This window comes from Bison bison, unplaced genomic scaffold (genome assembly GCF_000754665.1).
Source record: "Bison bison bison isolate TAMUID 2011002044 unplaced genomic scaffold, Bison_UMD1.0 scf7180017864483, whole genome shotgun sequence".
NCBI classification, from domain to species: Eukaryota; Metazoa; Chordata; class Mammalia; order Artiodactyla; family Bovidae; genus Bison; species Bison bison.
In genome coordinates this window covers 788,360-812,521 of record NW_011495043.1, presented here as the reverse complement: position 1 = coordinate 812,521, position 24,162 = coordinate 788,360, and the positions used below count along the sequence as shown (strand labels likewise).

Below are 24,162 nucleotides of genomic sequence, written 5' to 3'. Positions count from 1 at the left end.
AGACTTGGGCTTGAAATCAGCTCTGCTTCATAGCAGCTGTTTAACCCCAGACAAGTCTCTTAACCTCTCTGAGCTTCAGTTTCTTCATCTGAAAGGAGAGGATGGTACCCTCACCAAGCTATTTGGAAGATTAACGGAGACAATATACTCCTGCACAAACGTAGCTTCCAGGGCACTTTTCAAACCATCTTATCCGATTCCTCACTTTCAGTCTCTCATAGGGCAAGGTTTTCAACAAGTGCTCACGCTAGCCTAGTCTTTGATTTTCAAAGGCAAGACCAGCACAGTGGTTCCAGAGTCTATTTGTCATAGTCTTGAGTTCCGGTATTCGCTGGCATTCTCCATGGTGGTGTGTGGCCTGAGTCCTCTGTGGGATTCAGCTTTTCCTGTCGTAGTAGAACTGCCCATTTAGTGCCTACTGCTCTGAGCGGCTTGATTTTAAGGCAGTGTCTCTTGTCAGGAATTAAGGAGGAATTGTTTTCCTTCTGCACGATTTTGAGAATCACCTTTGAAATCAATAGAGTTGTTTTCTTATGCAGCTGTTGAGGGCACATGAAGTCGACCGACCACATCCTGCAGCACATTCCCACTTGTTCTTCTCATTTATTTGTAATATAAACCAAGAGAAAGTACAAACACACCCCATCTCAGATGCAAATTGAAGCCAGGCTGTATTTCCACATATAAAATGGAGTAAGTAACCTAGCGGAAAAAAGAATGGTGCTAATACTGAGGCACATTTTATTAGTAGTTGCTAATGCCAAATTAACAGCTTTTAAGAAGAGTTAGGGAATTGTTACAGAAGAGTACTTTGATTAGAGCCCTTATTTTTTCAGTGTGCTAGAATTAGGATTTTATATATACCAGGCTTCACTAGTCAGAGTCAGGGAAACGTGTGTGTGTGTGTGTGTGTGTGTGTGTGTATTAGTCACTCAGTCGTGTTCAACTCTTTGCAACCCCGTGGACTGTAGCCCACCAGGCTCCTCTGTCCATGGAATTCTCCAGGCAAGAATACTTGAGTGGGTTGCCATTCCCCTCTCCAGAGGATCTTACCAATCCAGGGATCGACCCCAGGTCTTCCTCATTGCAGGCGGATTCTTTATTGTCTGAGCCACCAGGGAAGTCCAGAGAAACAGAATTCCATAAATTTGTGGAGCGTTTAAAAACATGAAAATCCTCTTGGCGTGGTGAAAGTTAATCTTGTGCTTCTCCCACCCCTTGCCATTTATGTGTAGTGTGCTTTACATAAGCTCAGAATCTTTCCTCAATAGTTCTAGCCCTCCAGAGACCCCAGAATTTCTACTTGAAATGTGAGCAACAAACTTTACTTAGGGAACAACCACCACCACAGAAATGTACAACAGGAAGATAAATCCATATTCATGCCTGAAGGTGTAGAATATTGTAAATATGTCATTTTTCTCAAATTAGCATATAATTTCTATTTTTTCTTTTCCTGTGGGGAGGTGGGGCTTCTGGGATCTTAGTTCCCCAACCAGGGATGGAACCCATGCCCCCTGCATTGGCAGCGAGGAATCTTAATCCCTGGACTGCCAGGGAACCCCCTTAGCACATAATTGAAAGAAAAAAATTTAAACTTAAAGTGATTCTCAAGCTTATCTAGAAAAATAAACATGTGAGTTAGTGATTTTTTTAAAAAAGAAATGAGAGGAAATTTGCCCTACAAGATTCTGAAATGTTAGAAAGCTGCTGGGTTTAGTGTGATGATGCAAAGGCACAAGGTCAGACGGACAAGTCAATGGAACAGAAACAGATGCTGGTGTAAAAAGTGCTGTGGTGTAATTTAGAGACCATTACAAAGAAAGAGTAAATAAAGGTGTCATATAGTTGGCTAAATTTTCAGAGAAAAAAATGGAATCTCATGTTATATTATAGGGCTTAATAAATTCCAGATGGTTCTAAAGAGTAGGTTTTTTTTTTTTTTTTAATGGAAACAATAGAAATAGAAGAAAACAAGGTGGCTATTTTTGTGTTGATGGAGTATTGTGATGGATTTACTAAGTATAAAAGCAACAAAACACATACATACATACAAAGAGAATAAGAATATATACATTTAATTGAAAGTTTAAAGTGAATATGTCTAACACACTTAGCAAAATTATTTTTTGCAGCAATGATAAGATTTCATATTGTTAACATCTTATCATTAATATTAATAAAGAATTTTTATAAATCCATAAGCAAAACATCAATAGAAAAAAATGGAAAAATACAAGTAGCCAATAATTATTTTAAGAAATAAGCCCACCCTTACTAATAAGCTAGGAAATGCACATTAAAAAGGACACCTTGTTTTCTTTTTTTTATGTTAACTAATTGTTTATTTTATTTTATTTATTTATTTATTTTAATTGGAGGCTAATTACTTTACAATATTGTATTGGTTTTGCCATACATCAACATGAATCCGCCACGGGTGTACACGTGTTCCCCATCCTGAACCCCCCTCCCACTTTCCTTCCCATACCATCCCTCTGGGTCATCCCAGTGCACCTTGTCTTCTATTAAAACATCTGTTACAGGGACAAACACTGGCAGAATGAGAGAGTCTCTAATAATGAGGATTTTGCAGAGAAATAGCATTTTAGGAGACTGCTAGAGGTTAGGACAAATTACTACAAGCTGGGGTAAAAATAATTTAATAATAAATATTCAGAGTAATTTGAATTTACATATTAAAAATCTTCAGAATGTCATAGCTGGAAGAATGATCGAAATGTCCTGTATCTTGATTGTAGCAGTGGTTTCACATGTATCTATAGCTATCAAAACTCATAGAATTGAGTACTTTAAGTGTGTGAGTATGTTAGTCGCTCAGTCATGTCTGACTCTGCAACCCCATGGACTATAGCCTGCCAGGTTCCTCTGTTCATGGGGATTCTCCAGGCAAGAATACTGGAGTGGGTAGCCATTCTTTTCTCCAGGGGATCTTTCTGGCCCAGGGATTGAGCCTGGATCTCCTGCATTGCTGGTAGATTCTTTACTGTCTGAGTCAACATGCTCTCAAATACATTTAATGTATTTGATTTCTACAAATCAATGATTTCTCCATTTAATGTAGGTGATTTCTCCAAATGTGATAGGACATGAAGTTCAAGAGAAAAAGATACCAACAGTGCTTAAAATATGGCACCAACTTTATTCAAAAAACTATATAGACTCAGGATTACAATTAAATTGGAATATCTCAAAGATTTCAAGGTCGTTATTCTATCTCTGGGTGATAGGAATCTTAGTGACTTTTTCCTTTATTTCCCAACTAAAACGTAGTGAGCATGTAAGTAGAATTTTAATTTTTGGAAAAGGATTATTAATTTTAGGAAAATAATTGAATGGTCACATGCAATTTATATGTGAAAGAGGGAAGTAGAAACAACGCCCACCAGATCTCTATGGCATTGCTAGTATTGAACAGACCTTTCATCCCTTCTCTCTTCCATATTCTTTTCTGCACATGCAGCCACATGGAGCATGAAGGGACAAATAAGAAACATCATTTCCTGGGGGGCAGCCCAGTTACCTGCAGATGGAATCCAAGGCCCAACTTTTTGTCACTTCACCAGCCCCACTCCTAAACATGTCCAATCTACCATCAGCAACTCTCCCTTGGAATTCTTTGAATTGCCAACCAAATTCTAGCCAATGAACCCAATTTTGGATACACACACACTCACACACACAGCTCTTTCTGAATATTGGAGTTCTGAAACGGTGTAAGTGTTTCTAACCCTGAAATAGTAAAATTCTATAACTCTGTAGTTGTCAAATAGCCTCAAGATTTTTATCTTGATGTATGAACTACAGTTTAAACACCAAAAGGGCAGGAAGTAGCTTCCTAGGGCTGAATCCTTGACCTTTTGGGGCAGTCATATAGATATTAAGATCATTTAATTACAGGAGGTTAGCTCATAGATCTTTTCTATTGCAGCATGACCATCCTTAGTCTGAAAACAAATTGACTTTACTCTGCAGTAGCTGACTCACTTTCTGCCCCACAAGTCATCATTGTATGAAGATTAAAAGTCAGTATCAGGGTTAGCCAAACCAGATGTGAAATGTGCAATTATTTTCGTGTCAGAGAGTGAAGTTTAAATATGCATCCTTCATTTGTTTTTAATTGAGTGATTACAGATGGCACCTAATAAAGTCTTCATGCTATGATATCTTGAGGTCATTGATTTATGAGTTTTGCTAGGTGTAGACACTCCAAATTCTGGTCAACCCCCCTGGCATTCCATAGCATGATTCTAAAGGAATGTTTAAATGACATTTGCCTGTTTACTTTTTCTCTTGACTGATGAGGATCCTTTCTGAGAGGTAAACACTAGTGCTATTCAGGAGTGAAGTTTAGGCTTTGTTGATACTTTTCAATCAAGTAGATTTTCAAAACTGCTTCAAAATGAAGAAGCAGAAATTAAAAGCCATGGACTTTTCCTTGGATGAATATTAGCCATAATCATCATATAAATTGATCCTGAGTTTTTATAAAAGTAATGATCAATTGCACACACACACACACACACAAAACAAGAAACTTGAGGGACTTCCCTGGTGGTCCAGTGGTTAAGACTTTGCACTTTCACAGCAGGGGGTGAGGGTTCAATTCCTGATTGGGGAACTAAGATCCTGCATACCTCACGGTGTGGCCAAAATAAAATAAACCATAATCCCACCATTTAAAAAAATAAATGTCAAGAGTCAGGGGATGCAGGGAAATGGAATGTGAAGGTGAACTGCTATGCCTCCTCCCATTTGACTTGGACTCCTGTGTCATCATTTGACTGTCTCTAGTTCTTTTTCACTTTGTTTAGAGTGTTTGTAAAGGCCCTTAGATCAAGGCACCAGAGTCAGGGCAACACCCGGGCAGGTGGTTCAGCCAAGCTAGGATGGTGGCTGGGACAGAAGGCACAAGCAACTCAAACACTGGACACATTGGGTGGCTGCAATCTGGAGACAGATCAGAAAGGCAGCCCAAGGAAAGATGACGACAGTGTTGGGGCTGGGTGGTAAAAGTGAAGGCCACAGCCCAACGAAGGCTCAGGGTGGAGTATGGATGCCATAAGCTGAGAATGAGCCTCCAGAAAACTTGTTTAATCATCAGTGAAATCTCAGTTTCACATGGAGCTATAGGTTTTACACAGCCATGTTCACGGGGAAACACCTATGTTCAAAAGTAGAGAATCCAAAGCTTCCCTCGGCAGTCCTTGGTCAGCCCTGTGAAATAGAGCTGGCCGGAAAAGACCTAGGGAGTAAGGCAGCCCATTTGTCCTTCTTGGGGGCCTCCACCAGATAGTGGTTATTATTTTCTGGGGGAAAAAAACTGGAGGGACTTCCCTTGGTGTTCCAGTGGTTAAGACGCTGTTCCTTCACTGCAAGGGTTGCAGGTCTGAACCCTGGTTGAAGAACTAAGGTCCCACATGCCACGTGGTGAGTGTGGTCCACAAAACGGGAAAGCCAGCACAGAAAAGGAAAAGCCTTGGGACTAGATCCGATTTTCCTAACACTAATTCATGGATATTATTGGGTCTTTGGGGGGCTTCCTTCATGGCTCAGACAGTAAAGAACCTGCCTGCAATGTGGGAGACCCAGGTTCAATCCCTTGGTTGGGGAAATAACCTGGAAAAGGAAATGGCTACCCCCTGTAAAATTCTTGTCTGGGAAATCCTATGGACAGAAGAGCCTGGTGGCTATAGTCCATGGGGTTTCAAAAAGCTGGACACGACTGAGTGACTAACACTATGGGTCTTTTGACCAAACATCTCAAATTGATTCTCTTTGTGTTTTATTATTTAGCTAAATAGCATGTTATGCTATAAGAAAGCAAGTCTGAATTGGTTTTGATCCAATTACATAGCCCAGGGACTAGGCAGAAGGTTGAATGCACAGCTCCAAATCTCAGCAGGGCCATGTTCTGTCCATTCTAACTTGAGCATTTTATTGTATTTCCCTAAACTGCCCACTAGTGTAATAATGGGTTGTGGAGAGTTTCTTACAGAATATTCTGTTTATTTCTTCTCTGAAAGCATTTCAGATGCTGTAGTCTTAAATTTTTTTTTTTTTAAGTTTGTTATTTGTCTAGCCCAGGCAAAATGTAGCAGAAGAGAAAATGGATAGGAAATAGATAGTCCTACCCAAATGGAACTCTGGAGAGAGAGAAAGACATGAAACGTCCAAAATACATTTTTGACATTTGAAGCATTATGTAATCAATTCTAGATTGTGTGACATTAGTTAAGCAAAAGGAATAGAAAAATTTATAAAGCTAGTTAATATGTAGGCAAGAAAAATCTATCTATAACTGTACATGAATACTCTATGGCAGGGGTCCTCAGTCCCTGGTATCCAATGCTTGATAATCTGTGGTAGAGCTGATGTAATAATAATAGAAATATAAAGTGCACGATAAATGTAATGCAGTTGAATCCCCAGAACCATCCCTCCCCTCAACTCCCAGTCAGTGAAAAAATTGTCTTCCACAAAACTGGTCCTTGGTACAAAAAAGCCTGCTCTATGAGATACAAATCTTTACTTTCACTGAACCACCAGTTCTTAAAATTTTGAAGGAGCAGGGCTTCTTAAAGTCTTGATGTCCCTAATTGCAGGAAGTGTAATTTATCCACTAAGTTTCAATTAAATTTAAACTTAAATTATTTTGTTTCAGTTGGGAAGATAAGTATTTTTTTGTTTTAGTAGCAGAATACTGCTCCTCCAAGAGAATAAATTTTGAGAAAGATGATAACAATAATACTGAATATCAATAATTGCTGTTGTTACAGTTAACACCTATTTGGAAACTTATTGTGTCCTACGCACATTTTTTAAGCCCTTTCGATATATCATTTCATTTAATCCTAATAACATCCCTATGAGATAGATACTGTTATTCTCTGCATTTTACAGGTCAGTGAGCCAGTCATCAGCAGAGCCAGTTTTCAGATTCAGGCCTGGGTTTTCAATACCCTCTGCTCTTGGCCATTCTACTGCCTTTCCACGTAAAGAGCAAAACTGAAAACGTGAAGCTCTGACGGAGATAGGTTAGTTAATAAAAGTTATGATTCTGGGGAATCTTTTTTTTTCTGTTAAGTTCTTAGAATCCAGGGTTTCTGGAAAGCTTGGAAATTCTGTTGAGATGATGTTCATTTATATGCTAGATATGCTGCTTTGTTCTGTTGTTTTTTGTTTTTTTCCGGGAGAAATACATTATTAGTTGAAATAAGCTGACTGCTTTAATAAAGTGCTTGCAAAGCCTCAGTCTGGTGAACAGTAAAGTCATTTGTATCAGTCATGCAGCAATTTTGCTTTTGAGAAGGATTTTAATGAATCGGGGAATGGAATTTAAGAAAGCAAACAATCCAAGGAAAATCGCTTATTTTTCTAAAATAGCAAAGCAAAAATTGGAATCGTTTCCAGTCTAGTTGCTGCAAATGTCTGCTGGAGTCTTAAAAATTCTTAGAGTATATGATTTATCATATAGAACAGAAAGGTGATTAATGAGCACTTCTTTAAGATCTTTTTTATGATCCTATCATCATTATTCTAGTTGTTTAGATAGGCAAATATTCCATGATGTATTCACTGTTAAAATTATAGCAAGTTGACCTTCAGTAACATTTATTTTTAAAGGTATTTATCAAAATATACAATCTACAGAAATAAATATGATTACTAAATAGTGAAATCAAGTTTTTTAAAGTATAGTTGGTTTACAGTGTTGTGTTAGTTTCTGGTATACAGCAAAGTGATTTAGTTATATATGTTTATATTTATTATATATATCTTTTTCAGACTCTTATACAGTAGAACCTTGTTGTTTTATTTTATATATAATAGTTTGTATCTACTAAATCTCAAACTCCTGATTTATCTTCCCCCTCCCCTTTCCTCTTTGGTAACCATAAGTTTGTTTTGTTTCTGTTTTGTGAGTGAGTTCATTTGTATCATATTTTAGATTCCACATAAAAGTGGTAACGTATGATACTTGTCTTTTTCTTTCTGACTTACTCCCCTTAGATAGATAATCTCTAGGTCCATCCACACTAAATAGCATTATTTCATTCTTCTTATGACTGAGTAGTATTCTGTTGTATATATTCACCAGGTTTTCTTTATCCACTCATCTGTCATACGTCAATGGAAATTTAGGTTGCTTGCATGTCATGGCTATTATAAATGGTGCTGCTATGAACACTGGGGTGCATGTATCTTTTCTAATTAGATTTTTCTCTGGATATATGTCCAGGAGTGGGATTGTTGGATCATATGGTAACTTTGGTTTTTTAAGGAACCTCTGTCCTGTTTTCCAGTGGCTGTACCAATCTACGTTCCCAACAACAGTGTACGAGTGTTCCCTTTTCTCCACACCCTCTCCAGCATTTATTGCTTATGGACTTTTTTTTTCTTTTTTGCTTATGGACTTTTTAATGATGGCCATTCTGACCAGTGTGAGGTGGTGATACCTCATTGTGGTTTTGAGTTGCATTTCTCTAATAACTAACAACGTTAATATTTCTTCATGTGCCTATTGGCCATCTGTCTTCTTTGGAAAAATGTCTATTTCAGTCTTCTGCCCATTTTTTGATTGGGTTATTGATTTTCTTAATATTGAGCTGTTTGCATATTTTTTTTTAAATTAAGCCCTTGTCTGTTGCATCATTTGCAAATATTTTCTCGTAGTCCATAAGTTGTCTTTTCATTTTGTTTATGGTTTCCTTTGCTGTGCAAAAGTTTATAAGTTTGATTGGGTCCTATTTGTTTATTTCTGCTTCTATTTCTTTTGCCTTGGGATACTAACCTAAGAGAACATTGCTATGATTTATGTCAGAGAATGTTTTGCCTATGTTCTCTTCTAGGAGTTTTATGGTGTTCTGTCTTATGTTTAAGTCTTTGAGCCATTTAGGATTTATTTTTGTGTATAGTGAGAGGTTGTGTTCTAACTTCACTGATTTACATGCAGCTCTCCAGCTTTCCCAACACTACTTGCTGAAGAGACTGCCTTTTCTCCATTGTATAGTCTCGCCTACTTTGTTGAAGGTTGCTTGACCATTAGTGTGTAGGTTCATTTCTGGGCTCAATATTCTGTTCTGTTGATCCATATGTCTGTTTCTGTGCCAATACCATGCTGTTTTGAAGACTGGGAGGGTTATGCCTTCAGCTTTGTTCTTTTTCCTAAGTCAATTTAATAATATTAATTTGACTTTGTTAGCCTGTTAAAAAATTATTGGCTGTCAAATATTTTTATAAAGCCCTTTGTTACTTAGGAAGATCACTGGCATGCTATGATTAAAGGCTGTGGATATCAATAAGCTTAAAAACACTCCATGCTAATGTTCAGGGTCATATTTCATTCATTTAAAATTGTGGCATTTTTTACTATTTGCTGTGTTCATTTTTATGTCTAAAGACCTATCCTGTATGTGGAGTAGAGATTTCCATGACAGTTATGAAAATGACCTTATTCACCACCTGCTGCCATAAGGCACAAGCTTGAGTGTCAACTGTTTTCAACTATTTGACAGCGTATGTTGTATTTATCATACATTAGGAAAAATTAGTCATTCATATATCTATCTAACCAGGGGATGAGCTAACGGTGTCATTATTGTTCAGTCGCTCAGTCGTGCTAGACTCTTTGCAACCCCACTAGACTGTCTTACACCAGGCTTCCCTGTCCTTCACTATCTCCCAGAGTTTGCTCAAACTCATGTCCATTGAGTCAGTGATGCCATCAATGGTGTTATATAGAACTAGAAACTGATTCCCTCATAAACATTCTAAGTAGATATAAAGAATTATGTGCTCAGTTGCAATCATTAACTTCTCAAAGAGTCAGATCTGAATACCTCAGGGAATGCACAGAGGTCACGAGGGCCTAAAAGCCTTCAGTGATCCTCAGGGTACTGTCCTTTCAGCCCAAAATTGCTAGAATTGGAGCTTATGTCTAGTGCCGGTTTTGGAGCGTCAGGCATGGCGACCAGAAACACAGGTATGAGATCTTTGGGCTGAGCCTAGCCATGATCACTGCTGGGGACTTGAGAGAGAGAATGGTGGATCGTATGCCACTACCTATCACTCCTGCCAGAGCACCAGCAACACTTGGGGGCAGGAGTGACTCCCTGTGCAAATACCACCCCATTCCATCATGCCCAGTGGCTCTCCACCCCCTGCTGCTTTGGACTTGGTGGGATAAAAAAAAAGGGGGAGAAACAGAAGTTCTTATGGTCCAGAGGGTTCTGCAACACTCAGAAAAGAAGAGTGAGATTAAGTCTAACTGAAGAAGAACCAAAGCTCTTTCCCTCAACTTCATTTCCAGCAAACCAAGCCTTCATTTCTTCAGTTCAGTTTAGTTCAGTCACTCAGTGGTGTCCAACTCTTTGTGACTCCATGGACTGCAGCACGCCAGGCTTCCCTGTCCATCACCAACATGCAGAACTTGCCCAAATTCATGTCCACCGAGTCAGTGATACCATCCAACCATCTCATCCTCTGTTGTCCCCTTCTCCTCCTGCCTTCAATCTTTCCCAGCATCAGGGTTTTTTCCAAGGAGTCAGTTCTTCGCATCAGATGGCCAAAGTATTGGAGTTTCAGCTTCAGCATCAGTCCTTCCAATGAATATTCAGGACTGATTTCCTTTAAGATGGACTGGTTGGCTCTCCTTGCAGTCCAAGGGACTCTCAAGAGTTTCCTCCAACACCACAGTTCAAAAGCATCAGTTCTTCAGCTTTTCTTCTTCATTTCTTATCTCAAGTAAAACCCAAAAACTGATGATTGAGTTAAGTAGTATTATTAAATTAGAATCCTTTTTTTGGTAGAAATGGTACAGTTTTCATGGAGTAACATGCTAACTTTACGACTTTGATCTTCAACCCCATCATCTCTGTGATCTTCAACCCCATCATCTCCGTGAGCTCATAGCTAAAGGAGGTTATAAGCATACTAGCACTATCTTTATAGTCTCTTGCAATTCCAGATGCTACTGGGGCCAAAAGTGACCCCAAAGCTTAATGGAAAAGCTAATGAATCCATACAGGTTTGATTTTTAAAACCTGCTATTTTAGGTGAATTTCAGTAGATTTATCTAGTAATGGAAAAGGGAGTAAGGCAGTAAAGACAAGAGAAATGTGAATCAGAACCATGGAACTTGCAAAGACTTGAAATGCTCAGCCTTTTGCAAAGGTACAGAAACTTTGCTACTTTATAACATTTGATGGGTCAGAAAGGGTCAGTGATTTTCCTCTCTTCTCCAAAGAGAAAGGTGAGGGAAAGCAGGACATTTTAAAACTGAACCGGGGACTCCTAGTTTCTCTTCATGAGAACCCTCAGCCTCCACAGAAACTCACAAGACATCTTAATGAAGAAACTCGGGACCTTGGACTCTGAGCTGTGAGGGCTGCGAGCAGTGCAGCCAGGAGGTTACCTCAGCTCGGACCAAGTAAATAAATCATTTGGTAAAAGCCATTAAAGGGAAAGGTTACTGGAAAGTCATAAATGAACCAGCCTGTCTATGGCTGGTTTTGCTAGAAACCATTTGAAATTTTTAAAATGTTTCTCTGGGTATGATTTAAGAAGAGGACCATGACATAACTAACCAGTTTCTATTATTATATCAAAATGAGGTAAAAAATAAATACGGTATGGATTCAATTCATTTATTCAATTTTATGCCGTTAGGTTGTTGTTTTTAGAACATCATGAAACTTCATCTCATGCCCCAAGAAAACTAAAATGTAATGGGTTACAGCTTTTCCGTTTGTTGATTTTTCTCCTTCAAACATCTTTGATTTTCCATCCTTTGAATAGATATTTTTCCATGTCTTACATGTCATTCAAATTATTCTTTTTTCCTGTCTCCCACTTCACCTGTCTCTAAGACAGTTTCTAAAGTGAACCAGGACTGACAGAACTTAATGATACCTATGAACACTTTCTGGAAACATTAGCATCCCTTTCTTGGCTGCTTCTAATGCACCAGCATGGTCTCTCCAGCATCGTGTGCACGTCTGCTCTATCGTGTCCTGCTCTTTGCAACCCCATGGACTGTAGCCCGCTAGGTTCCTCTGCCCATGGAATTTTCCAGGCAAGAATACTGGAGTGGGTTGTCATTTCCTCCTCCAGGGGATCTTCCCAACCCAGGGATCGAACCTGCGTCTCTTACATCTCCTGCATTGGCAGGCGGGTTCTTTACCAGCTGAGTTACTGGGGTTCTTTTTAGTTCTCCCCTTGCCTCCCGTCTTACCAAAGAGGAAATCTGGAGCTCAACAACACAATTTCAGGCTCGTGTCACGTCCAAACCGGCAGCTTGTCCTCTGTCTCCCTTCCGCTGAACATCACAGGTTTCTGCAGCTTCTCACAGCCATTAGCCAGGGAAGTTTGTGTCCCCACTGACCATCTTTGTTTATAAGCCACTAACTGTCAACACCTGTTATTGTTCCTCTTCTCCTCTTTATGTGTCAGAAGAATGAAAGAACTTAATTTTTCTCATCAGAAGACGTTTACATTTCTATTCTACCTCAATAGATATACTTCTCCCCCACTATCTGTTTCGAATAGCAGCTTCTGCCCAAAAGCAATTAATCATTTAAATATCTTCTCTTGGAAACTTGCAGCGAATGTAGCCCACCATCTTTCAAATCGACTCATTGGAAAAGAGCCTGATGCTGGGAAAGATTGAAGGCAAAAGGAGAAGCGGGTGGCAGGGGATGAGATGGTTAGACAGCATCACCAACGCAATGGGCATAAATTTGAGCAAACTCTAGGAGATGGTGGAGGACAGAGGAGTCTGGCATGCTGCAGCCCATGAGGTCACAAAGAGTTAGACACGACTTAGCGACTGAGAAACAACAATCATCGTTCATAGGCAAGTTCTAGTTACAAAGACAAGTTTCTATCACAATCAAACCTTTCAAAAAGATACTGTGAGAAATGTATTGTTTTATTCTCAGATTACATTTGTAGATTTTAACCTCTTTAACATTCTTACAGTATTTAAATGTTCACAGCAAATATTTACCACTGTTCTTCAAAGTAATAGCCATGATACCCAGGCATTTTCCCGAAGGTGGTCTTGTACCTTCTGGTATTAGCTTATCAATTTCAGACCTTCCTTAAGTAAACAAATGGATCTCCTCCATACAAATGGACAGTGGCAATTTCATCTGCAAAGCAATTTGGGCCTTTTAGATATTCATACTGTCTTACAGAGCATGCAGTCGAAAATCTGATCTAAGAGGAAGAGACAAAGCTGTTAATTCACATCCTCCTAAGACCTGGTACTACCAATGTGCTATCAGTTACCCAGATAAACTAATTTTAAAGTGACATTGTAAATTCTCTCAGTGGAATTAATGGCATCCTTGGAACTTCACTTCAGGCTTTCCTGACTTGGATATGGTTATTTTGAGTAGCACCTTTTATTAACCTAACTTTTTAGTGCCTGAGCAAGAGGTTAAATTTCTCACTTATCGACGTGCTTGTCTTCCATGTAACAGCTACTTCATTGAAAGCCCTTCAAGGGTTTATCAAAATCTCACCATGTTTAACATTACAGAGAAAACATCCAAGTTTTGGGACTCACCTTAAGTTCACTCATCAAGACTGATCACTGTGATAAATATAACACTAAAACAACAACAATGAGAATGAATTAGACCATATTGTGCTGAGAAAATTTATCTAGAATTAATGATAAAGCAAAAGCTACATTCTGAATATGTAGTTTATAGATTCCAAGAATGAGGAACTACTCATCATATGGTAAAATTTACTAAGAATTTTTGTGCACTAACCCATAGCACTCCCATATAAACGCTATGCTTAAGGACTTTCTATTGTCACAGATGCTAGGTACAAGATCTTCAAAAAGTCCTATGCGTTTTAGGTCTTTAGTTAAGTTATAGTTGGGTTGACACTGTGTAAAGTTAAAGAAAATGTCTTAAAATTTAGGAAAACTACATTACACAAATTTCAGGGTCTTTGACAAAAGAGCTGTCAGAATTGAAGACCTTATCAGCTATCAGAAGAAGATTCACTATTCAATATCTAAAGCTACCATTTGTTTTAGGGAGACATGCAGAAAGGCACATGATCACTTATGAACATGGATGTTTATGTCATATTGTTCAGTCGCAGAAACTGTAAAACAACTCAGCTATGTAACGATAGCAAACTAGCACGTGACCTATACGGCATCCATAAAATGGAGCACACAAAAATACATTGCAGGGAATTCCCTGGATGTCAGTAGTTAGGACTCAGCACTTTCACTGCTGAAAGCTCAAGTTCAATCCCTGGTCGGGAAACTAAGATCCTTCAAAGCCATGCAGTGCAACCAAAATATATACATATATATATATTGCAAAATATGACTTGGAATAATTAATACTGTAGGTGAATCCTTGTCATCAGTTAAGTTTTAAAAGACGGTAAAACTAAATAAACAGTGTAGCAGAGATCTATTTGACAACTCATATACATAAATAAGAAAAAGACTAGAAGGATATATATTACTACAATAAATGTGAGGATATAAAATCACTTCATCTACTTACTCTTTTTCCAAAATCTGTATATTTGCATATGTGTGTATGTATATATATGTTAGTATGTATACATATGGTCTGTATATACTATGTACATCATAACTAGAAAAATGAATTTTTAAGCTGTAAAAGACTTTTCCAGAAATTGATATTTAAAGCTAAAGGCTTATAAACTGCACAAGGACTTTATTTTGATCCTATACATAAGCAGATAGGTAGCTTGATCTATATGAAACCCTAAAGAAGAAAATAACAGAGAAATAGAAAAATGACACAAAGAAGTATCCTATGGCTGTGTCACGATCTGTAGTGTAGCAGAGTGACCGTGTGTGTCAGCAGTTGCCTTTAACGCCATCAGAGCTAGACTTAGATGAAGCAGTGTGTTTGCAGGGGAGGACCTCTTCCCTGGCAAACGAGAGGACCGTGTGTGTGTGAGTGTGTTTGTGTGTAGAAGACAAGTAGCCCAAGCCTGCCAACAATATACAGACTGCGAGGAAGACAGAGAAGAAGAAACTTGCATATAAAGTAAAAGCAGAATTTATGAGATTGTCAGATGTCAAGACATTCGGACAGAACTACTGGGTCAGTGTTTCTCTTCATCCATTTTGTTCAGATAAATCCATTTGATTAAGCTGCCCTCATCAGTCATTGACAAGGGCTTCCACAATATTGATCCAGATAAAGTAGAAAAGGTAACAAAAATGCATTTCTTAATAAAGGTTTTGAACAGAAAGTCTATTTCTAACATTTTCTTACTATTGCCACAGTAAGTCTTCCAATAATTTTTTTTCAGGAATGTATTTTCAAACAGAAATGTTCAGTTTAATTGTTGCAGTGAAAATAAATCCCTCTGTTGTTGCCATTCTCAAGCTCAAGCCAGTATTTTAATGGCAAAATGCTGTGTTGGGGAAAGCATGCGTGTCTAATTGGGTGGGATATCCTTTCAAAGAAATATAGCAGCTTTTTTATGATCTGGGTCATGAGGCCAAAGTTGGGGAGAAAAGAAACAGGAACAAATGCCCTCCACCCAGTGAACAAGGGCAGCAGGAGAGACTGGGGAACTGGGCCAGCTGACCCGGTGGGCACCGGGGAGCCCCTCACCCCCATTACTCGGAGCTCATGAGTGTGTGAACAGGAGAGCAGGGATGTCTCTTCCAGCCCTGACACATTTCATTCTAAGCTTTGGGATCCGAGTGGGGTTTGACACCATCAGAATTGGCTGGGGTGCTAATTGGAAATAATTGCATTGTGCAGCCAGGTGTTCACTTGGTCGCACAGAAGGACTCAAAGGCAGCACTCAGCGCCCACCCCTCAGTGGTGCCCCCACGTCTCATCTCTCTGATGCTCCCCTCTGACGGAGCCCTTCGGGGCCTGCAGTAAAGCGAGGATTCTCAGATCTCTTGGGAAGTGGTTGGGTGAATTATATACTCGTTTCTCTCTTTATTGTTTACTTTTCCTCCTCTAGCTGAGAGCCTGTGGTTTCAGCTTTTAGCGGTTCTTATTTTCTGGACTCATTTTTTGTGCTTCAGTTCAGTCACTCAGTTATGTCTGACTCTTTGCGACCCCATGAATTGCAGCACGCCAGGCCTCCCTGTCCATCACCAACTCCCGGAGTTCACCCAAACTCATGTCCATCGAGTTGGTGATGCCATCCAGCCATCTCATCCTCTGTCGTCCCCTTCTCCTGCCCCCAATCCTTTGCTTAGTAGATACTTAATGCAGAGGCGATGAATGAGCAGAGGCCAGGCAAGAAAATCCTCCACCACCCACCCCCAGCAACTGAGGGTAAGCGTTGTCGAATTGGCTTCCCCAGACCAAGAACCTGGGAACCCCTCCAGTGGGCAGCCCTCATCTCAAGAGTCCATGGGGTTAGGACACTGCCTGAACAATGTCTCTGGAAACGCATGCTTCCTTGCAGGGCTGCCTGCCTGCTGTCCTCTCAATGGGCCCTCGTGACTCACAAGCCAATTGCTTTTGCTTCCAAAATTCAAAGCAAATCGGAGATATTATAACAAGTCTTGGGACTTCCATGGTGGTCCAGTGGTTAAGGCTCCAAGCTCCCAATGCAGGGGGCTTGGGTTCCATCCCTAGCTGGGGAACTAAGATCCCACATGCTGCAAGCTGTGACCAGAAAAAAAAAAAAAGAATCTTTTTTCTCATCCATCAAGGGAGCCCAGAACTTTCAGCCATTAAAAAGAAAAAGAAGTAAATCGTGTAACTTTCACTTGGCTACATAGAATCAAGGTGTTCTTGAAATTCAAAGTGAGCTCAATTTATTTTTTATTTATTGGTATTTCCAGATCTGGAAAGAAGATTGCAAAAAAAAAAAAAACCCTCTGTTGATTTTACCAACCCCAGGCTCCTAGTCAGCCATGAAGTGCTTTTTGTTCTTTTCTCCCCTAATTGCCTTACCTCCGAGAAGTTGGTCTTAACATGCCATCCATCATCCCAGTGGCAAATCAGACGTGGCCGTTTCAGCCAACACACTGCTGCGAGCCACAGTGACACACATTCATTTCCGGTGCAGGCAGCTGCAGTGGAGCCGCCTGTGTTTGAACTGTGTGGCCTCCCTGTGTAATTCAGGAAATGAGTTTACTCTATCTGTGGCGAGCATCATGTTCACCGGTTTTGGGAGCAGCCGGCAGGGCATGGGGCTTGGCAGCACCCCCTCATGCTGGTTAATGCCCCAGCCCCACTCCACCTGACCTTGACTTTCATCACACCTGCCACCCAGAAAAGTATACCTCTTCCCTTGGGTGCTGGGAATGTCTGGATGTTCTCTAACCTGAGATGTGTAAACCCCAGTTCACTTTTTAAAAGAGCAGGGCTTCTTGGTGGATCACCTCTCAGCTCCCCTGAGGCTGAAGAACTGATGCCTGTCTTTCAATAATGCTTTTTCCTCGCCAGTGGTAAAATGTGGCCCCCCATCTGGTTGTTATTCAATTTGTATTCATTGCTTTTGCCCATCATCTCTGCTGGACTTGGTTCAGACAAACTCAGATTGTTGGGGCGAGGGGGCTTTGGTAGGTGTGTATTTACTTCAGTCAAGGGAGGGGATGCCAGAACCAGCCCAGGATCAGAAAAGATGGCAAATCTGCGGTGAGGTTTTGTTATTTTGCATATGGTGAACCATCTTGGAGGTCATAAAGCAAGGCCTCTGTCCTCTGGTGCAGCAGCTGGGTTTACACAGTATTTCCAGATTGTTTATTTTGGCCCAGAGCCAGGGCGACATCGTTTTTCCATTATGCTCGTTTGACAGATGAAGAGGGGTGGGGAGGGAGACTTCACGGGGCAGGTCTGTGATTTCCTTGTTATTTACATTAGAGGGACTTTTAAGAGTTCTGAAGATTATGAACCAGTCCAAATATAATGTCAGTATGGCAAAGCTAGAAAGAGCCACTGCTTTTGCAAAAATCTACATCATGGGCAGTAAAGTAATATCCATGGATGACCTCAGCTTGTGGCCCTGTTGGGTGCATAGTTAGTCACTGTTCAATCTTACATACAGACAGGTTGCTGGTAAATGATATTTAGCATTACATTTAAAAAAGTTAAGGGCTTTCCTAGTGGCTCATATGCTAAAGAATCCACCTGCCAATGCAGAAGACCTGGGTTCTACCTCTGTGTTGGGAAGAGTCCCTGGAGAAGAGAATGGCTACCCACTCCAGTATTCTTGCCTGGAGAATTCCATGGACAGAGGAGCCTGGTGGGCTACAGTCCGTGGGGTCACACGGAGTCAAACGTGACTGAGCAACTAACACACACTCACATACAAAAAAGTTAAGTTATCAGTGTTTGCTTGGCAGTGCCCTGGGAGAACAATGAGGAAACCTAGCCTGCTTGCCTTCGACTGGCAGGCATCCTATGCAGACAGGAGCACTTGGTGCTGAATGGAGCCTTTCCAAGGTCATTGTGGAAGTTGTCCTTTGCAGTCCTTTCCCTGAGGATACTCCCAATGGGCTGGTCTGAAGTTCTTTCCCCAGGGAGCGTGCAAGACTAGCCAAAGAGCCACGGTTTAAATTCTGTTCACAGCAAGCCCTTTACACTTGGGTCAAGTGCATGTGATCTGAATGAATGTTTTCCTTCTAAATGAAACATTTTCTTTTGCTGTTGGAGAACTAGCAATTAAAAAGTACCCCAAATGATGACAAATTAAGTAATTGAACAACATTGGTATAGAAAAATTAGGTCATAGAGATGTTTTATTGCCCCAACAGTGTTTAGATTTTTTAATTAATGACTGTAAATAATGCTTGTGACATAAACTCATTAGCCACAAGGTCATGGTGTGTATTATATGTTTCTGCATAGGTATTAATGTTTGTAGTAAAAGTCCCTTATTGCAACATTTCTTATTCAGTCACTAAGTCGTGTCTGACTCTTTCAAACCCATGGACTGCAGCACACCAGGCTTCCCTGTCCTTTACTGTCTCCTGGAGTTTGCTCAGATTTATGTCCACTGAATTGGTGATACCATCCAATCATCTCATCCTCTGTCATCCCCTTCTCCTGCCTTCAATCTTGAGATGACATCCAACCATCTCATCCTCCGTCATCCTCTGAGAAGAGATTCCTGTCTTCAGTCTTTCTTCACATCAGGTGGCCAAAGTATTGGAGCTTCAGCATCAGTCTGTCCAATGATATTCAGGGTTGATTTCCTTTAGGATTGACTGGTTTGATCTCCTTGATATCCAAGTATGTGAGCAAACTCTGGGAGGTAGTGGAGGACAGAAAAGCCTGGCGTGCTGCAGTACATGCTGTCAAAGAGTTGGACGCAACTTAGCACCTGACCACCAACAATGAAATGATCTGTCACCATAACAGCGTTCTCCAATGGAGTGGCTCAGAAAAGCAAATAATGCTGCCTTTCCTGAAGGACCTGTGAGCCTAACCTCCCCTATCAGCCTACCCTAGAGAAATTTGATTTCTAGACATGGAAAGTTTGCTCAGGCAGGACCTTCCAGTAAGGAAAGAATTTAGCAAAAAAAAAACACATATGTACAGTCAACACCAAAAGTTGCCCTTCGTGTTAATCCAGTCTTACAGATGGATTTAACATACAGGTTTCAAATCAACAAACCTTTATTGAGGGTCGTTATGTGCCAGGCGTGGAGCTGGGCACTGGGGATCTAAAAATGAAAAAGACACAGTCTCTTTCAGTCTGAAAACATTTTTGCTGGCTTGCAGGTTTTTCACCAGATCCTCCCAGACTTACCAAAGCATTCCCCTTGACTTAGAACACTCAAGCCCTTCTTTTCAACCGATGTCCTTAATGCCAGAATACACACAGGGCAAGGAGAAGTGGGTGGTTATAGATTTCCACTCAATTTGGAAATTAACAGCCAGTGATGAAGCAAAAAGGTGCAAGACTGGGAATCAGAAAGCTCAATTTCTAGTTTCAGGACAGTCACTCATGCAACCTTGAACCAGTCCTGTGACCTCTTGTGTCTTCAGGTTAAATGGGTTGTTGTGAGGATAGTGAAAACATGCTAATCCACAGAGCTCTATGCACATGAAGGGATGCTATTTTGATGGGTTGAGGAAAGAATTCAAGGGAAGGCTGGTTATTGAGCTGTTTATGCCACTTTTTATAAAGCTTTAATAATGCAAAGAGCTGACGCAACTCAGCAGTCTTCCAGCCGACCTTATTGTATAGTCTGGGGGATTTGTCTCTGCCAGCATTGTACAATCAACTGCAGAATTTTCTGTTACTGGGGGTCGGCAGTGTAGAAAGGGGTCCCCATTCAGAGCCACTTCTCAGTGGGAAGCCAGAACTTGGGAGCCTGGAAGAGTTTATCCTCACATAGTCCTGACTCTATGGCTGACTTTGGACATGTCTGTAAGGGAAAAAACCATCCTTCTTTTGCTATTCAAATAAAGACATCAGAAGTTGTTTTCTGTTTGCTTGTTTATTTGCCCTTCTGATCATTTCACAGCTCAAAGCCAGTGCCTACTTTGAGGAAATTTTCAGCAATTATTATGATTTAATGGGTCTTCTTTGGCCAATCCCTCAAGGTAAATAAGAAAAGTGAAAAAAAAAAATTAAAAGCCTCCTGAAACCACAGCCTTCCTTTGCCAAAATGTATTTATTAATTAAAGGACAGAGTCAGAAAAACATGACATAGCCAGCACTGTCATTCCCAAAAGGCAACTGAACCACAAAGCTAAGCACTGGAATTTACAGACTCCAGTGGGAGCTGAAAATTCCCAGATGTGAGGGTACACCCAGCATGCATGGGTCTTTTGAGGGTTTCCTATGAAGCATGCTCAGATACTGCCTTTGTCTCCACTTGGCTGTGTCTGCACCTCACAGACACAGCCAAGCCTTCTTCAGGTCTGACTATACCCTCTTCCTTCTGTTGGTTTCTCCTCCTTCACTCCCCAAGCATGAGTGGAGGGTGCTGTGTTTCCCCAGGTGCTGAGCTGTGAAAGTGCAGGGATAGAGGGGGTACCACCCCTCTCCAGACGTTCTCAGCGTAACAGGCTTCATTAGAAGAGCAGCTAGGTGGAACTGGTGGAAGACAACAAATCCAGGGAAATTTCTTTTTGAAGTTGCAAGGTGGCTCAGAGGCCTCCTAAAAGTTTTCCATCTTTTGGAAACATACACACACACACATGCAGAGATGTACCCTATCCATTTAGGCTGGCCCACATAGCAGACCTACATGATCGAATAGTTATAGTAGTTATGAAAGAGCCAACTGAGGACTTGGCTGGTGGTCCAGTGGTTACGACTCTGCGATTCCACTGCAGGGGATGAAAGTTCGATCCCTGGCCCGGGAAACTAAGATCCTGCATACTGCATGGCATGGCCAAAAAATTTTAAATAAAAACTTAAAAAACAAAACCAAAGTCACTGCACTTGAAAAAGATTGCTTCTTTAAAAAAGAGACCCAACTCCATGTGGAGTACTTAAGACAAGCTCACTGGGCTTGGTCCCTCTACTAGGGGGTTCTGACTAAGATGAGGAAACACTGATGCCATGAAACCAACCAGAGGGAAATGCCCTGTCTGCCCCCATGGTGAGCAGGCCCGTGAGCTTATACTGTGAGCTCCGTCGAACCATAAGAAACATGAAGGGTTAAGAATTTGGGCTCAGTAGTCAGACTGTCTCAGACCCAACTTGTGGCTTCTCCAGTTACCAGCTGTGTGACCTGGAGCCAAGGTACCAAATTCCAATGTCACATCTGTAAAATGGTGATAATAAGAGAGCCTGCCTCACTTTGGAAAGATTAAATGCATGTTAGATAACTTAACAGTCCTTGCACTGAAAAAGCACTCAGAAATGCCTAAAGATGATAATGATGATAAAGTCACATTCACTCCTGGTAACTCCTATGCCTGGTACAGAAAACTCACTCCATAAATGCAGAAAGTAAGGAACCAGGGTGCCATAGGACACACGAATGAGCTCAAACTAGAGCCTTAATTGGGACACAAAGCACTTGCTTCCCAGGTTTCTGTAACTCAGAATTCAAAACCTTTTAATTAGAAGCCTAAAATCCAAATTTCTATAGCAGCCAGGCAGGTAACATAAAAGAATGAACTGACGTTTAGAGTCTGAGACAAAATGGGGAGGTGTGACCTCCAGCAGTGAGGGGTAGCCCTGCTCAGCTCCAGAAGAATATCACCTCACTTTGAGAGAAGCCAGAAATCCAGACTTCCTTGTGAAATAGACCAAATCTTAAAACAACTAAGTCAATTTCTTTAAAAAAAAAAAAAATTACCCTCAGGTCAAATAACACATAGCCCGCCAGTCAGATCTCAGACTGCCCGCTTGCCTCCCCTGCCTTAATGGAACCTGCTCTGTATTTGAGTCTTCTTTTGAAATGTTCGCCAGGGGACCCATGAGACGTGAGCGCCTCAACGTCATCTCGGGTCCTGCTTCTCAAAAGATCCACGTGGACTTAGTTCTCCACTTCATGACGGTTATGCTCGACAGTATATACCCACCTAACGAGGGCTGCCTCACTCCCCAAAGGATGCTGATAATAAGTATGGATTTTTAAAGCATGATTGTTTTCTGGCTGAAATAACAACAGTCTCCAAAAATTCCTAACAACTTCCTCTAGTGCTGCTATTACGGCAATCTGGAGAGAGGCTGATTCCATAGTTCACGTAGCTTTGTTTTGTTTGGAGGGAAAGTCTGGCATTTTACAAAAATGTAGAACACTTAGCACTGGAATGACTTTTCCATAGTGCTGATTATTGTAGAGCAAGACACTTAACCATATGTCTTCGAAATGTGATTTTAAAAATTCTCTGCTAACCATAAAAGGCAAACTGCCCTCTAGTCTTTCCATATGAAGGTGATAATTTTCTGCAGGCTCACAAAAGCTGCATGGGTTGCAGCCCAGTGCTTAGGGGAAACCTCATCACAAACGAGAAACCTGGGCTCCAATTCAGCTCTGTCGCTTACTCACTAGCCATGACCTTGGGCAAGTCATTTAATTTTCAAGAGCTTCTATTTCCCCATCTGCAAGATAGAGGCCATGACACCCCACAGGCTGATTGGGAATATTAAATAAAATAGCATACATATGGGCATGATCCAAACCCATAATAGATAATTGCCGTCAGTGCTGATTGCATCTGAATCTCTGCTTCTCCTGCCACAAAATAGCACTCCTGCTTTTTTATTTATTTATTTTTTTAGCACTCCTATTTCTGACCATGAACTGACCCCTTGGCAATGTCATTTACCTTCCTATTATTTGGCAGCTCCATGGAAAACAAAAGGACTGAGAAGCTATAACTGCTTCATATAAACTTTAGGTTCTGTGTCCACAGTGCTATGAAAACTAGAGGGTGGAGGACTGAATGAAACCGGTCAGAGAGGAAGAAAGGGAGTAGGGAAGAGGCAGGACCGGAGCCCTGGGAGCACTAACGTGGAAGGGACAGACGGGATGAGCCCGGGGCCTGAAGCACTGAAGGAGCAATCAGGAGCCCAGGACCACCGGGGAAACACTCCTGCAGACGCCACAGGAGGGCAGTTCCAAGATGGCGTGTGTGGCCTTTGGTGCTGTGAGGTCATGCTAAGAAGTCCTAGAAGGCCTGAAAGATGCCGCTGAGTTGTCAACAAGGGAGCAAGAGCAATCTGACTGGACTGGAGCACTGAGGGGACAGAAACCAGGTTTTGATGAGTCCTGTCATGTCTACATGTTGAAAATCTGGTGACGACAAATTTAGACAACTGACCCTTCCCTGGCAGCTCAGCTGGTAAAGAATCTGCCTGCAATGCAGGAGACCTGGGTTCCGTCCTTGGGTCAGGAAGATCCCTGGGATGTCCATATTTTCAAATTAAAAAAACCAAGGTGATTAGAAAGTGGCGAGACAGCCTTTTTCTGTGCTTCCTTCTGAAAGCAACAGGAAATAAAAGATGAAAAGCAGGTAGATCTTGCTGCTCAAAAGACTGTATCACATACAGGTAGCCCCGAATCCTGACCGAGTTCCATCAGTTCACATCTCGCGAAAGGGATGTTAGCTAGTTGAGGTGTAGTCATCTTGTGTTGATAGTAACACCTAGAATACGACGAAATCTTTCCCAGCATTGCTGCGCAGCCACTTTTCCCTTCTAGTCCTGGTATGTTGGTTGAGTCTCTTC

General features: G+C 41.0%; 1 protein-coding gene across 1 annotated transcript in view; it reads left to right on the top strand.

Moving 5' to 3' along the window:
• The window catches only part of UST (uronyl-2-sulfotransferase), a 321,018-nt gene that overhangs the window by 293,595 nt on the left and 3,261 nt on the right, over nucleotides 1–24,162 (top strand). The window lies entirely within an intron of this gene.